Below are 14,515 nucleotides of genomic sequence, written 5' to 3' on the forward strand. Positions count from 1 at the left end.
AAAAATACTCTTCCAGAATTTCTCTGATCTGATTTCTTCTGCCTCACTGTTGCCAGAATCACACTTGCCAAGGTTTCCAGTGACTCCTAGCCACCAACCAAAAGGACTGTTTCCCATGCTTGATCAGTCATCTGTTCACCTGTAATAAAGCTTATTTATATTGTACTTGTACCACGCGAACACATGAGACAAGGGTGCAGTTCCTGCTTTCTTACATTCTAGTAGAGGAGAAAGTAATAAGCAGTCACTTATGTCTGCATCTTGACCCAGTCTTAGGGTGGGCTTCCTAGGACTCTCCATGACTTGGTCCACCGGGTCAATTTATAGCTTAATTCCTTCCTTTGTCTGATGTATGTTTTTTGCCTTTTAATTCAAGCTACTCTTTGCCTTTTAATTCAATATCTTCCTTTGCAGATATGTTGTTTGTGATCCTGCCTTTATGAAGCCCCCTAATAAAATGCAGATTTTTAAATGTCTACTATGCTTAGATCAAGCTGCAATATCATAAAAAAAAATCTAAGAGATTAAGAGTCCAGACAATGAAAGTTTAAAGGAAGGCAAGAATGAAGTGTATAACAACAACAAAAAGGCATGGCAAAACAGAACGTTTATCATGTTAGAATGAGAATCTGGTCTTTATGGGCATTTATCCTCTATAGATATTTATGAACATTAGTTGTCAGCATTCAAGGAGGTTCATTTGGCCAGTAAGTGACAGATAATGGAGCTGGTCATTACCAGCATCTGTTCTGATTGGATGGTACCAGTGTGGATTTGCATGAAGATAATCAAGTCTCACCATCAGAAAACTTTGTAGCAGGGGTCCTCAAACTTTTTAAACAGGGGGTCAGTTCACTGTCCCTCAGACCGTTGGAGGGACGGACTATAGTTTTAAAAAAAAAACTATGAACAAATTCCTATGCACACTGCACATATCTTATTTTGAAGTAAAAAAACAAAACGGGAACAAATACAATATTTGTATTTGCATGTGGCCCACGGGCCGTAGTTTGAGGACCCCTGCTTTATAGCTATGTGATAGCCCAAGGAAAGTGTTGATTCGCATGTTCATATGTTTTGTAAAATTTGTACACCTTGGATGTATTAACTTTAATTGGTTAAGACACTGACTCCTTCCAGTGTGACTTCCTCTCCATCACATTTCCCCTTGAATTGGGACCAGGCTAAGGGAAGTGGAGCTATGCAAGCATTTAGCTTGGGTTAGTGGGATATTATTTGTGAGGTTCCCAGGTATTTCTGTGTAGAGTTAAATATTTCTAGCCACTCTTATTTTGGACTGGTTTCCAGAAATACTCCCAACGCCCACTGTACTGACTCTACCGGTGACTGAGCTGGTAGTTAATGTAAACAGGTTCTATGGCACCTGGCACTAGAAATATATGAGTAATAGAAGATAACCAAGGTTTGAAATGGAGGGAGCTAGAAGCTACTTTTGTGATAAATTATTCCATTGATCAGATATGTAACATTTTAAGCTGAGGATTTAATTCTCATCATTACCTTGTCAAATGGAAGTTTTCTCTTTCCAGGAAAGAATTGATAATTCAACATATACAATTATAAATGCACTGTATAAAATTATTTTTCATACATTTTCATGGGAAATCCATAGAAATATTCTGATATTAATAAGTGAATTGTAACAAATACTTTCAAATAACAAAAGCAATAATACATTAAGAAGATAAAAATCTTTGAGAAGAAGTAATGGATACACTCTTGGATTCTTGGCAGTCTAGTTTATAAGAGAAATGATCTGATGTCACTCCTAGAACCCAGCAAGATGGGCCTCTGCTCTGGGTTCCTGCTCCCAAGGTTCCAGCTCTAGCTCTTCACCTGCCTTGTCCACTCCAAGGGTGAGGCATCCAAGGGGGGCAAGGGGACACTTGCCTTTCAGTAGTATTAAGCAGTGGGGCATTTAGGGCAAGAAATTGACACCTGCTGCCCCAAACTGGAGACCAGTATTTGGAAAGCACATTCAGAACTTTTTTTTTTTTTTTTTTTTTTTGTGAAGCACTCTGGAGACAGAGTGGCAAACCAGGTCATATAGCTAGTGTATTAGAGATGCCAGACAATTGAAAATAAAGCACAATTATGTGACATGTAGAAAATAGCCCCCCACTTAGGCCATCCCACAGGAACTAGGAAGAGCCAAGTACCTCAGAAGAATGGAGTTAATGGGAAGCTGGCTGGTGAGCGAGGCCTTTAGAGAGATGACTGTCATTGTGATGTGTGGGTGTGGGCTGGCAAGGCCGGGATGGTGAGAGGCCTGTGTGCTTTGCCTCCCAGAGCCAGGAGGAATGTGTGGTGACCCTTGCATCCTGCCTGCCTGGCTGAGGTTGCAGCCAGACTACAAACTGAAATGAAAATATCCTTCTAAGGGTATTTCAGGTTCAAAATCCAGTTGGCTAGTGGGAGGAAAAGGATATTATCTGATTACAGATAATGGCAGCCAATGTAGACTGTTACTCATAGAGTCAACATGTGCTGGGAATTCCAGGGAGGTGCATGCCAGAAAACCTGCATCCTGGTACTTGACTTCTGGTTTAGGGAAACAATGGGGCTTGGGGGTGGGGTGCCAGAGGGTGTGTGTGTATCTGTGGAACTGAATATTCATCTCTAGTTATGGTGTGACTGGAGCCATAAGGTCACTTCCCCATTCCTCAAAAGCTTGGGGATTTCTCAGAAAACTGGATTCTGGAGTATGATGCTTACCTTTATTCAACTCACTCCACACATATCTATGGTGTGCTGGCTCTGTGCCAGTCAGTTGTGCTAAGAACTGGAATGTAAAGACACAAAAGACAAATTTTGGGTTTTGCAAATTTAATAGGGGACTTACAAAATTATATTATGACAAAGAATGACCTAGCAGGAACTGGCAGCTATTTGTTATTCTTTGGAAGCTGGCATTGGCTGAATTATGTGAATGAATTTCAGACTGTGAACAAAGATGGATGTTTGGAATAAGTTAATTTGGGGCCTTAAGACCTTCTGCTTCTTGATGAGTCTATTTTCCCTTCACTCTGCTTTTCAGCACATCCCGGTCAGCTGCCTCATGGGTCTCTGGATGAGTAGGAATACTTTGAGCATTCAGTAAAGGTCACGACGCTCTGTAAATATCCTCAATATGAAGCCCTCCAGTGGCTCCTTCCAAATTGGTTCATTCCTGCAGGGATGGCGAGGATGGCTGATACAGTACGGCCCTTAATCTGGGACCACAGCACCAGCTGTTGGGAGTTTTGCTAAAGCCAGAGTGTACTTCGGTTAACCCCGAGAATTTACACAGTGGTTCTGCTGTAAAAGTGTATACTCCTCCCTCAAGAGAGCCAGCGGGGCCAAAACAGTGGATGTTTTCAGGGCTGTAATGTGAGTAAGTTCTGAAACAAATGGCCATGAAGTCAGTGCTTTATCTTCTTCCAAAGGTAGAAGCATGAATGCTATTCTGTGCTTTAAAGTTTATGGCTTGTAGCAATAGGGCAGCATGTTCTTACAGCGTGAGGCACAGGCTGTTCTGCACGATTCTCAGCAAGACTGGCTGACGTGACTCCACATTTGGGGAAAAAGGGAGAATGTCTTAAAACACAAGACTGGAGAAGCGAATAAAAGTTCCATAAAAAGTTTAAGTTGATGGTGACAAGGACTAGTGTTTAGTGATAGGATTGCCCCTGTGAACTGTGAAATTAAAGTAGCAGCAGTGAGACTACTATAGTTTAGTGGGATTGTGGGCCAACTCCTGAAAAATAGCCAATTTAAGCTTAAAAGCACCCAGCTACAAATATGCAGGCAAATGGACTCTTCTTTGCTCTTACCTACTTTTTAAACTAGTTAGTTTGAATTATTTGTATGGTTAAAAGTTAATGCTTATGTGATACAATTTGCTTTGTAGCTCAAGAAAAGTGATGATAGTAATAGGTTGCTTCTCAAACAGGTTTAAATTCATTGTTATAGTTGATAAATAACCTCCTAAGCCTCTACACCAGTGGTTCTCAACCTTCCTAATGCCGAGGCCCTTTAATACAGTTCCTCATGTTGTGGTGACCCCCAATTTCATTGTTTCAAATTGAACATAATTAAAGCGTAGTGATTAATCACAAAAACAATATGTAATTATATATGTGTTTTCTGATGGTCTTCGGTGACCTCTGTGAAAGGGTCGTTCGACCCCCAAAGGGGTTGCGACCCACAGGTTGAGAACCGCTGCTCTACAATATGCTTCCTAAAGAGAGCTTAGAAACGTCTCCTTCCACGCCTTGGACAGTTCTTTGCAGCAAATGACTGGAAGTTTGTAGTTGCTGCTGTGGCTGCTGCTGACGATGATGGCGATGACAAAGATAGCTAATGTGAGTGCTCACCAGGCAGCAGGCTCTCTGCTTGGCGGTCTGCGTTCATTAGCGCACTTAACCTTCACCACTGTGAGTCAGATATGCTCGGCTCCATTTCATAGATGAGGGGATGGGGAGGAGAGGCTAAGTCTGTGTTCACCTGTGCATATAGCCATTCTGGTGGTGATGGGGCGGGGCGGTGGTGGTGGGGGGGGTGAGGCACGGCACACAAGTGTTTCAGGTGCTTTAGTCTAAGCTCTTAATCGCTCTTCTCTCCTGATTTTGTGATACTAATGAAACTTGACTTCTCTCTACTTCTACCCTCACAGATATATATCAACCCACATAAATAAACCGGGTGTTTTTCCCCAGACAAAGATGCTATTTAGAGGATATAGTTCAGAGTTTTAAAAAAGCAAAGTTGGGAATCCAGTCTTCTTTTAATGAGATATTTGATGCCAGGTCTTTGGGAGTATCTTAAGATGGTATTCCCTTTGTCATTAATAAATACTTTCATTTTTGTTTCTTCCCTTTCTTTTTAGTTACTGAAAAGAAAAGAGAAAAGAAAAGAAAAAAAAAGAAAAGGAAAGAAAGGAAGAGAAATACTGTCCCATGGGCCAAGCAGTTCTGGTGTGGAGACTCTAGTTGCAGTCTGATCACCTTCACTCACAGGCTGTGTGATTAAACCAGGAAAATTGATGATACATCATACAGAAAACTCATGGAGGTCAGACAATTTGCTTCCCACCTGGCAAGGATGTATTGGGACTTCATGAAGACAAAAGTGATTTTAGTTTCTCTATTGGATGATGTAAGCCAGCGGAGTTCAGGACTCTTCCCTAAAACTTGCTAAGAAAAGATTCTCCAGATTGGGCAACCAAATGCTTAATTAAATCATTTTTCAAACACTGTTCCCTAAAGAGGTATATGAGAAAGGACAAAGGAGAACATGTATATGTTTAGTAAAGACTGTGCACTTTCAGGGTGCCCTTTCAGCTGGTGATAATGGCCCAGCAGTGTAAACATTCAGTGCTGTCCTGGGGTTAACATCTGAGGGGGCGCTGGGCAAAGAGCAGAGTACTTGGGAGCTGGTCCAGTGTGGCGAGGACAGAAACAGTCCTTGGAAGAAAGCCTTGAGCGGGAGGGGAGCCCTTCCAGAGGTGGCTGGCACTCAAGGAGATCAGCACAGGGGCTCCAAGGGATGGGGACTATGGCTACTACAAGAATATTATTATTAATCATAACCCTTCTACCACTTATTATTATGGCTCTTCAGTCTTTTACTTTCTAAAACAACCATATATATATATATATATATATATATATATATATATATATATATTGTCTCTTTTTCTTGTTTTAATTAATTGGAATCCTGTGCAGAGATCATCCCATTTTACACTTGAAGCACTGGGGGCTCAGAGAACCAGATTGACTTGCCAAGAGTTAGTTTACTGTGAGGCTCTTGGACTGTGAGCTTACTCTATGGTACATGGTCTTTAACATCATAATAGTGCCCTGACCATAAACACTGGAAATTATAGAGAAAGAAACAATTTTCAAATTGAATAATTTAAAATGCATTTGTACATAAAGTCCTACAGATTTACAAGTTATTCTTGCTACTGAGCCTAGAGATTAATTTAAGGGACTTGAATGTTATTTTTTTCATAATTCTACTTTTTATCTTTTTTTTAAAATATATTTTATTGATTTTTTACAGAGAGGAAGGGAGAGAGATAGAGAGTTGGAAACACCGATGAGAGAGAAACATCGATCAGCTGCCTCCTGCACACCTCCTACTGGGGATGTGCCCGCAACCAAGGTACATGCCCTTGGCTGAAATCAAACCTGGGACCTTTCAGTCCGCAGGCTGATGCTCTATCCACTGAGCCAAACCGGTTAGGGCTACTTTTTATCTTTTTAAAGAAGAAAAAGTCATCTAGAACCCTATAATTTTTCCTTGTTTTCCCCACAATGAACATGAATTTGCATTTTCTTTCTGATTTTAAGTAATAAAGCATGATCATTATATAATACTCAAATAATATACAAAAATATAAAGACAAAAGTAAAAGAATCCTCACCATTCAGAGTTTGAAGATCGCGCATCTACTCTTTGTGCAGATACTTGGAATTTCATAGTTAAAGAAAGCTAGGCCAGTAGTCTTTTATAGAGAAATCAACATTCTAAATGTTCTTTTACAATACAGATTTTCTCTAACACCAGCTTGCTTAATGTGGATGATACCTTTGCTTGATAACCACCTGGAAAAAATAGTGAAAATTAGTACATTTGGGGCAAGCCAGTATTTTGAGGAGCAAGGAAGTTGTAGGACATAAAGGAAATATCTGGCATAGACAATGAAGAGGGGTTTGGTCTGTTCAGTTCAGTAGGTTTATCTTGAGTTCCTATTCTGTGTTCCTTGTGCCTATAAGGGACACAGAACAGGATAGATCTTGTCCTGTTGCACGTCTTGCAGACAGATAACTTCTGAGTATGTGGGATATGGTGAGGTAGGTCTGAGTGCTGTGGAGCAGGGCTGAGGGTCAGGCAGGCCTTGGAGCCCAGGTTACTTCATGGTGGGGAAGGCTTCCTGGAGGAAAGAAAAAGCCATAATTGGGTCTCGAAGGAGTTAAGCTGGTGTAGGAAGGATTCCAGAAAGAAGGAAAGTAAGTATATGAACAGGCAGGGAGGTCGGAATAATGTTGTGGATGAGGAAAATCTGCAGACAGTTCAGTATTATGTGTGTTGATGGGGAGAGGTCAGTCAGATCAAGTGGGTCTTGAATGTGAGGGTAAAGAACTTAAGACTTAACCCTGGAAACAAGGGACAAAACCTTCACATGGCAGGCCTGTGTCTAGAAAGATCACTAGGGTAATAGAAGGTGAGCAGGGTGGATCTGAAAGGGAAAGTGGGAACAGGTTGGAGATTTGGTCAGGGTCAAGGTGAGGAACAATGAGGGCATGGGTAAGGTGAGGTGCTGGGGATGGAGAGGAGGGCTGGAAGGGAAAGGAAAGGTTTCAGGAAAAGGACTGCTGTGGCAAACTAGGAGAGGCTAACCCCAGAGTTCTAGCAGCAGAACGCACCACCCAAGCTCACCCTTTCAGAGGCTGGGGCACTGAGGAAATAGGGAGACTTTCCCTTGAGTTTTTTCTTGAGTGAGCTGAGGCACTGGAGAGAAAGTTTGCTACCTTCATTGGGAAAGGGAAAATAATAAATTAAAAAGTAATCCTGGGATCTTTGGGGGACGGGGGGGAAAGGATAGGAAAAATGTACAAGTTTGGCTTGGTTTTCTCCAGTTCAGAAATCTTCTAAGAGACGTGAAAGATTTGGAAAGGAGATGAGAGAACAAGTTACGAGTAAAGGGTGCGAGTGCCCACCCACGTAGCAGTCATTCCCCCAGAACCAGGAGTGGTGGCAGCTGAGGCTCTTCACAGAGTCCCCCTCTGAGATTTGTGGGGCCCATGGTCCTGCCTACTTCCTGGGGCACTGTGCACCCAGTGACTGATTATGGTGGGGTACACGGGAACTGCCACCTTGACTTAATGTGGGTCACTTCTGACCTCCCCCTGGGTAAGATGAGGCTCAGGTTCTTACAGCATTGAAGTTCAATGTCTCCTTCACCCAATCCTATTTCCTTTACCCCCCAACAGGTCTTGATCCACAGAGCACTTCTTAAGAGTCCTTGTGGGACCCAAGTCTCCATCGGAATCCTGTATCCTGGGAGGCTAATCTGCAGCACTAAAGAAGTGAAACTGTTCATTATTAGGAAGATTAGTGGTAAGAATTTATATTATTAGTGAGGTGGGTGAAAGTGTTGTCTGTAAATTGGTTGTCCAAGTCCCCAGAGAATGGTCTTTGATGTCAGACAGACCTGAGTTTGAGTCCCTGCTCTGTTACTTATCAACTCTGAGATTTTTGAGAAAGTCGGGGACTTTATCTATAAAGCTGGAAGTCATACTTACCTTGCGATCATATTCACTTTACAGTCATATTTACCATCCTAATGTGGGGGGACAAGTGAAATGGCTATTCTTACTGAATCCCTAGTGCTTGGAGCAAAGAAGGGTCCTCAGTGAGTGCAGAGGGATGGCAAGTGAGCAACATGCTCATGGGTTTCATTCAGAGAGGTATTGGCAGTAATCCAGGCTTCAGAATTTAAGGAAAGGAATGTAAAAAGTAAAAGGAAAATATATCATGGTGGGAAGAGAAGGTTATTGCTGCCAAGACCTAGATAAGTAGACTCATTGAACTTCACATATCTAATTCCTGAAAGATATCCTAGCAAGTCAGTTGAATTAACATTTTAAAGCATTTGCTATTAATGAGATGCCATTTTCTAAAGGACCCTAATTACAACTCTGCTAGTGGCTTAAAGAATTTATTTTATGAGAAAAGAGTGTATATAATCATTAAATGTAGTCAAGGCATTGATTAGGTACTCAAAAATATTTATTGAATGAAGTATATTATATGAGACACTTCAAGTTGTTAAGTGTCTTAGGACTAGTAGAATTTATACCATATAAGAATTAGATATTTAAAAACAAAGATGATATGTCACAGAAGTTAGCCAAACAGAAAAGGAAAACTTAACTAAGAAAGAGTAAAACACTTACTACAGGAACATTCTTAAGTCTAAATGGACTCAGTGAGAGGTGGGTGGGTACAAGATAAGGTGCTCGAGAGTTCGGGTTGGATTTAATCCTTCTTATCTATGCTCACAAAAGGAGCTGGCTACCAGAAGGCAAAAACAAAGCAGAATCATCTCTAAGGAATTCTGTATTTGTCTTTGAATGTCTTATAGGATGATTCTTTTGGTTCATATCTACTGTCCTGGTTAAATTGGTTTCAATGTTTCATTTCTGAGTATGCACCAGCTGATAGTAAGGGGTGACACTCAGCAATGTGTTGGGGAACTTTTCTTCCCTGGGATTAAAATTGTGGACATGTATAATCCACAAACAGAGCTGGGAGGAAGTTAATCATTCTAGGTATCTGAGTTTTCCACATCCCAGGTAAAACTACCCCAAAAGTCACAAGTTCAAATGCCCACGGGTAAGGTAGTTCATGTAAATGAGGAAAGCAGTCTATGTTTAAAGGAAAAATGAATGAGGATATATAACTGTGGTTCATCCATACCATGGACCACTACTCAGCAATAAAAATAAACCAAATATTGATTTACTCAACTACTTGGATAACTCTCCAGGGAATTATGATGAGTAAAAAAACATAATCTACAAGGCTATCCAGTGTTTGACTCCATTTATATCAACATTCTTAAAATGCAAAATTATAGAAATGGAGAATAGATGAGAGTTTACTGAGGGGTCAAGAATGGGGGTGGTGATGGGATGGGTGTGGTGTTTGTGAGGGACCCTTGTGGTGATTGAACTGTCAGTACGTTGACTCTACCAATGTCAATATTCTGGTTGTGATGTGGTTCTAGAGTTTTGTAAGATGTTACCGGAGAGAGGAAGTGGGGAAAAGGAACATGGGATTTCTCTGTATTATTTCTTACAATTGCATGTGAACCTATAATTATCTTCAAATAAAACTTCAATTAAAAAAAAGGAGTGGTGGGGACTGAGGGGAACTAGAGAGCACATACCCTTTTAAGAACAATGGAATTTAAAAAAATGTTGCCATACAGTGCAGACCCAAAATAACAAGCACCTCCCCAAACCAACCAAACAACCAAGAAATAAAAATGTCTGATCCCCAATCCCTGATCTACCTATTTAAGCTCTAAACAATTGTAACTATTTTACATGTAAGTCTTTAAAAAATGTATTACACACTCCCCTGCCTTCTTATACATAGTATACTGAGTTTAGCAAAATAATCTCATTGTTCCTAGAAGCAGAATGCCTTTGTCAGCAAATCATAAATAACCTCACTGGAAATGGCTTCAACACTGAGAAAAGGGTATTTGTTTGTATAAGAAGTTGAAATAGAGGTTCAAAGAGTTTAGGCTCTTCAATATTATTACATGAAGCTGGGCTGCCATGCTGTAAGGTTTATAATTGCTTTTAGGGGTTTTCTGTCTTTTTTACTGTCAGGTTTTATCATAATGTTTTCCTGATACTGTCAGCATGCTGGCTTGCAGCAGACTTTTATTTCCTTCAAATTTATTGTGTGCTTGGAGAGTGGCTAACAAAACCTGTTGGGAAGTGGTGTGTGTGTGTGTGTGTGTGTGTGTGTGTGTGTGTGTGTGTGTGTAAACAGGTGTCCAGTAGGAATCCAAGGGTCTGAGTAGTCACTCTTTTGTGTATAGTCTTTGTAACATCCATTTAGACAGCTCAAAGGCCATATTAGTTCCAAATATTCAAGGCTTCTGACAGATTGCATTTTGAAAAGGTAAAATGAAACTTAAAAATTGGAAATTGCATGGTGTTTTGCTCATTTCAAACTGGCCAGAATAATACTACTGAGAGGCAGCATGTAAGAGAGTTAAGAGCCACAACTCTGCAGACAGACTGTCTGGTTCAAACCTTGGCTGTAACACATGCCAGCTGTGTGACGTTGGCAAGTTACATAACCTCTCGGTGTCTCAGTTTCTTTACCGGTAAAATAGGGATGATGGTAATATCTACTTCATAGGGTTGTTAGGGTTAAGTGAGTTATATGTGTAAATAACTCAGAAGAGTATCTGAAACATTGTAAGTGCTAAATATGTTTATATATGTTAAGCAACAGTATCATTATGAATAAGAATGTTGCCAACCCTACTCATCATCCTCATGTACCTTCCATGATCAGTAGGTCTGGTAGGTTTTCAACCATAGGTAAGGTCATATAATGCAGTTTTCCCTAAGGTTTCTGAATTATTATCACCAGGACGGTAGCACCTGAGCCTTTCCTCTGACTGACTCTCTGGGAGTCGCACATTGGGGTGTAGGGAGGGAAGAGTGGTAGGTGGTGTTCCTTTTTTCCTCCTTGCCTTCTTTCTATTTTCCTTCCTCTACACCATCCATCCAGAGGAAATTCAAGATAACCACATTCTTCACCTCTGAAATAATGGGAAAAAAGGGTCTGATATTTTATGGCGGTTTCCTTCTTACAAATGGCTTGCATTCCAGATGCCAGGGCAGCCACTTGGAAATCAGAACCTATTTTCCTAAGAAACACTACTATGATGGTGATTCTCAGCCCAGCCCAAAGAAGCCCTTTACATATAGACCTGAAATATTACACTAATAAACAGGGTGAACACATGCAACTTTAACAGGGTCTGTGGTGCACTGATGAAATCTCTGTCACATTCTGGAGTGCAGCGACAGGGGTGCAATCCTCTAGGGTCCAGCACTCCACATAATTAAAGGCACATCCACCTTCTGTGAGGCCACTCACCAGATAGAACAATCTCATAAAGGAGGTGCCTTTTTTGGGAGGCGAACATTCTGCTTGGCAAAATTTGCCCAATGGAGAGGAAGGTTGGGCTCCAAACCCAGACTTCCCCCTTTGGCCCGCTGCTCACAAGAAGAGTGTGAGAGCATTATTGTGCGTGTGCTTTGCAGAAAGCCCATTCTGTACGCTCTCACTGCAGCTGCAGACCTTGATGACTTGACTGTTTTTATAATGATGATGAATAAAAGCAAAGTCCTTGAAGAAAAAAGTTCATTTTGGTTTTTCAAGGCAAGTCAGCAGCAGCCCCAGACTTTGCAATCCTTTTTGCCCTGTGCTCCCTGCTCAGAGCCTCACATTTGTGCGTCGTTTGCTGTAACTGAAATGCCTTGGTCTCCAGAAAGCTAAGTGGATGCAGATGGGTCAGGAATTGTCAGCTCAGATGGGTCTCCAGTGGCTGGGAGCCCTGAGACAACCCAGACCTTCCTGTCAGGAAGCTCGCTACCTGGGCCTGCTTCTTGCCATGCAGAGCAATCTGGGACCTTGCTTCTATCTATGAGGCTTCAGGAGATGAAAGCAGAAACCACATTAATTACTGCGAAGTGCTTTTTACTTTTAAAGTGCTTCACTAGCATTAATTAGTTATTCCTGCTTTCAGCACTCCGGTGAGGTGAGTCTGGATTATTACCCCTTTTCCACTTTGGAGGAAATGAAGACACAAAAATGTAATGACTCCCCAGGGACCTGGGGGAAGTTAGTCTCTTAGACAGAGTTAGGTTTTCAAGGTGGTGTGTCTGCCTCCTCCTTGCTTCTCTCTCCTACCTTGCTGTCACAACTAATACCCGGAGAGCTGCATGTGCAGCACGACTTACTTCTGTCTGCTGTCATGGAAAGAAATAGTATTTGCCAGAGGCTAGGCGGTTGGAAACAGGTCCTCTCTCAGTTCACACCAGAGCAAGAATGCTTGTTGTTTTTGGTCCTTTAAGTTGGCCAGGGTTGGGAGGAGGGTCACTTCTGGTCAAATGCCTGGGGAAGGTGATAGAGAAGGGGAGGGAGAGAAGGTGCAGGGATGACGGCTGTTTCTAAGCACTCCTGTCCCCTAACACATACTTTCTAGGTTGTTTCTCATCTGCCTGGGTTAGGAAGCAAAAGTACTGATAGAGCTGCCTCCTTATTCTTGGGCAGAAAGTGATTAAATGTTGGGAAAGGCGTTTCCACACGTCAGGTTAGCAGGTGGAAAAATTGCTTGGAGTCAGATGGCTCCTGGTTCACTTGGCCATTCCACTTACCAGGAAATGGTGCCTAGTATCTATTCATCATCTGTAAAATGGGGGAGATGCCCAGGTAAGAGACTTGAAGTGTCTGGCACAGACTGGTTAATGGTTGTCCTCAAAACACTGTTTAATCCTGTGTTTCCTTCCCCACTTCCAGGCTGAGTTGGAATTTGGTCTTCTCACTTCAGGCCCCTCACTTTCCAACTGGATTTGAGCAGAAATCCTTCTTACCTGCAAATTTATCAGATAACCTTGAGAAACTCTATTGAGAGACCGCCTTCATTTCTGCACACAACTTCTGGTTGGCATGGTCCAGGTAGGACTGGTCCCTTGAAGAGCAGTATAGGGCTAAGAGCAGAAGATGGAGGTGAATACAGGTGTCCACTGGGAGAGAAGAAGCAGCTCTGGAGGAAGCTCATTCCCTTCATCCCAGCATCAGTCCCTGAAGAGGTACCTGAGGGTGAATTTCTTGGGGGTTGATTATGGGAAGAGAGAGGAGCCTGGCTCCCAGTTCGTGATCTGGGCATTCTAGGAGGGCCCTATCTTTTCTCACTGCTCTAGAAGCAATCTGTGCACTGGGGACAACATCGCCCTTTCTAGGCTCCTGCGAGAAGTGTGACCTTCAGCCCCCCAAGAGCTAGGCTTGACTCTGTGAAGGGAGACAAAGCTCAGGTGCTTTAGTGCTGGATTGGAGGAGAGAGGTACCGTCCCTCTGGCCCACCCTGTTCCCACGAGCCCTCATATGGCAACATGGCTTTCCCTTGGGGCATGCTGGCCACCTGTGTGCCCGGACCCTCTCTGGTGTTACAGAGAAACCTTGTATCCTTTTCTGGCAGCCTCCTGTGCTGGAGGGCCCATTTGTCCATTACTAGTTGAGTGACTTTAGGTAAATTACTTAATGGCTTGGTGTCTCACTTCCTTGTCCATAAAATGGGAAACTAATAATATTGATCCTATTATGAGGTTAAAATGAGTTAAGACAGTCAGAGCACTTCAGACGGAGCTGAGTCGGCTATTCCTATAAACCTCTGCACACGGGAGAGAGAAGACATTCTGCCTTGGGTATAATGGAGCTTGAAGCGATTTGGTTCATTTTAGAACTCAGGAGAGCCAGGGGACAGTGGGAACACTTCCACTGCAGTCTCCCTTCTTTCTGGAAAATTTTTCATGGGTCAATGGGCAGGAAATAGATAATTCTAATAAAGGAGTAGGCTCTTTGCTACCTACTGAATGAATTCCACATTCATTAGCCTGGCCTTCAGGGCCTGACACAGGATCTGGCCTGACTCATCGTGACAGCCCCGGCCCTGCACCCGCAGTGGTCACTTATGTGTACCTCCTGAGTGCAGACCCCTGACAGCCTTCCTCCTCGCCCCTCCCCCACAGACCCACTGGCTCTGGGTTCCTCATTGCTCCTGTACACCTTGGACTTTCATGCTCCTGTTCCTCTTCTGTCATTTCTCCTCCTAACAAGGCCCATTTCCTATGTCACCTCCCCTGTGAAGCCTTTTTCAACTCCGCCCCTCTTTTACCTTCTAATT

At 42.4% G+C, this 14,515-nt stretch overlaps 1 long non-coding RNA gene across 2 annotated transcripts; it reads left to right on the forward strand.

The window, feature by feature from the left end:
* The first annotated feature begins 4,892 nt into the window (after positions 1-4,892).
* Positions 4,893-13,418, forward strand: LOC118651101. 2 transcript variants are annotated; one of them, XR_004966110.1, is made up of 3 exons: positions 4,893-5,157; positions 8,004-8,130; positions 13,132-13,418. It is a non-coding gene; the product is annotated as an uncharacterized LOC118651101 (long non-coding RNA). The 2 variants fall into 2 exon arrangements; XR_004966111.1 differs by having other exon boundaries at positions 4,893-5,073.
* Positions 13,419-14,515: the final 1,097 nt, after the last annotated feature.

The sequence above is a fragment of the Myotis myotis genome, unplaced genomic scaffold (assembly GCF_014108235.1).
Source record: "Myotis myotis isolate mMyoMyo1 unplaced genomic scaffold, mMyoMyo1.p scaffold_m19_p_3, whole genome shotgun sequence".
NCBI lineage: Eukaryota > Metazoa > Chordata > Mammalia > Chiroptera > Vespertilionidae > Myotis > Myotis myotis.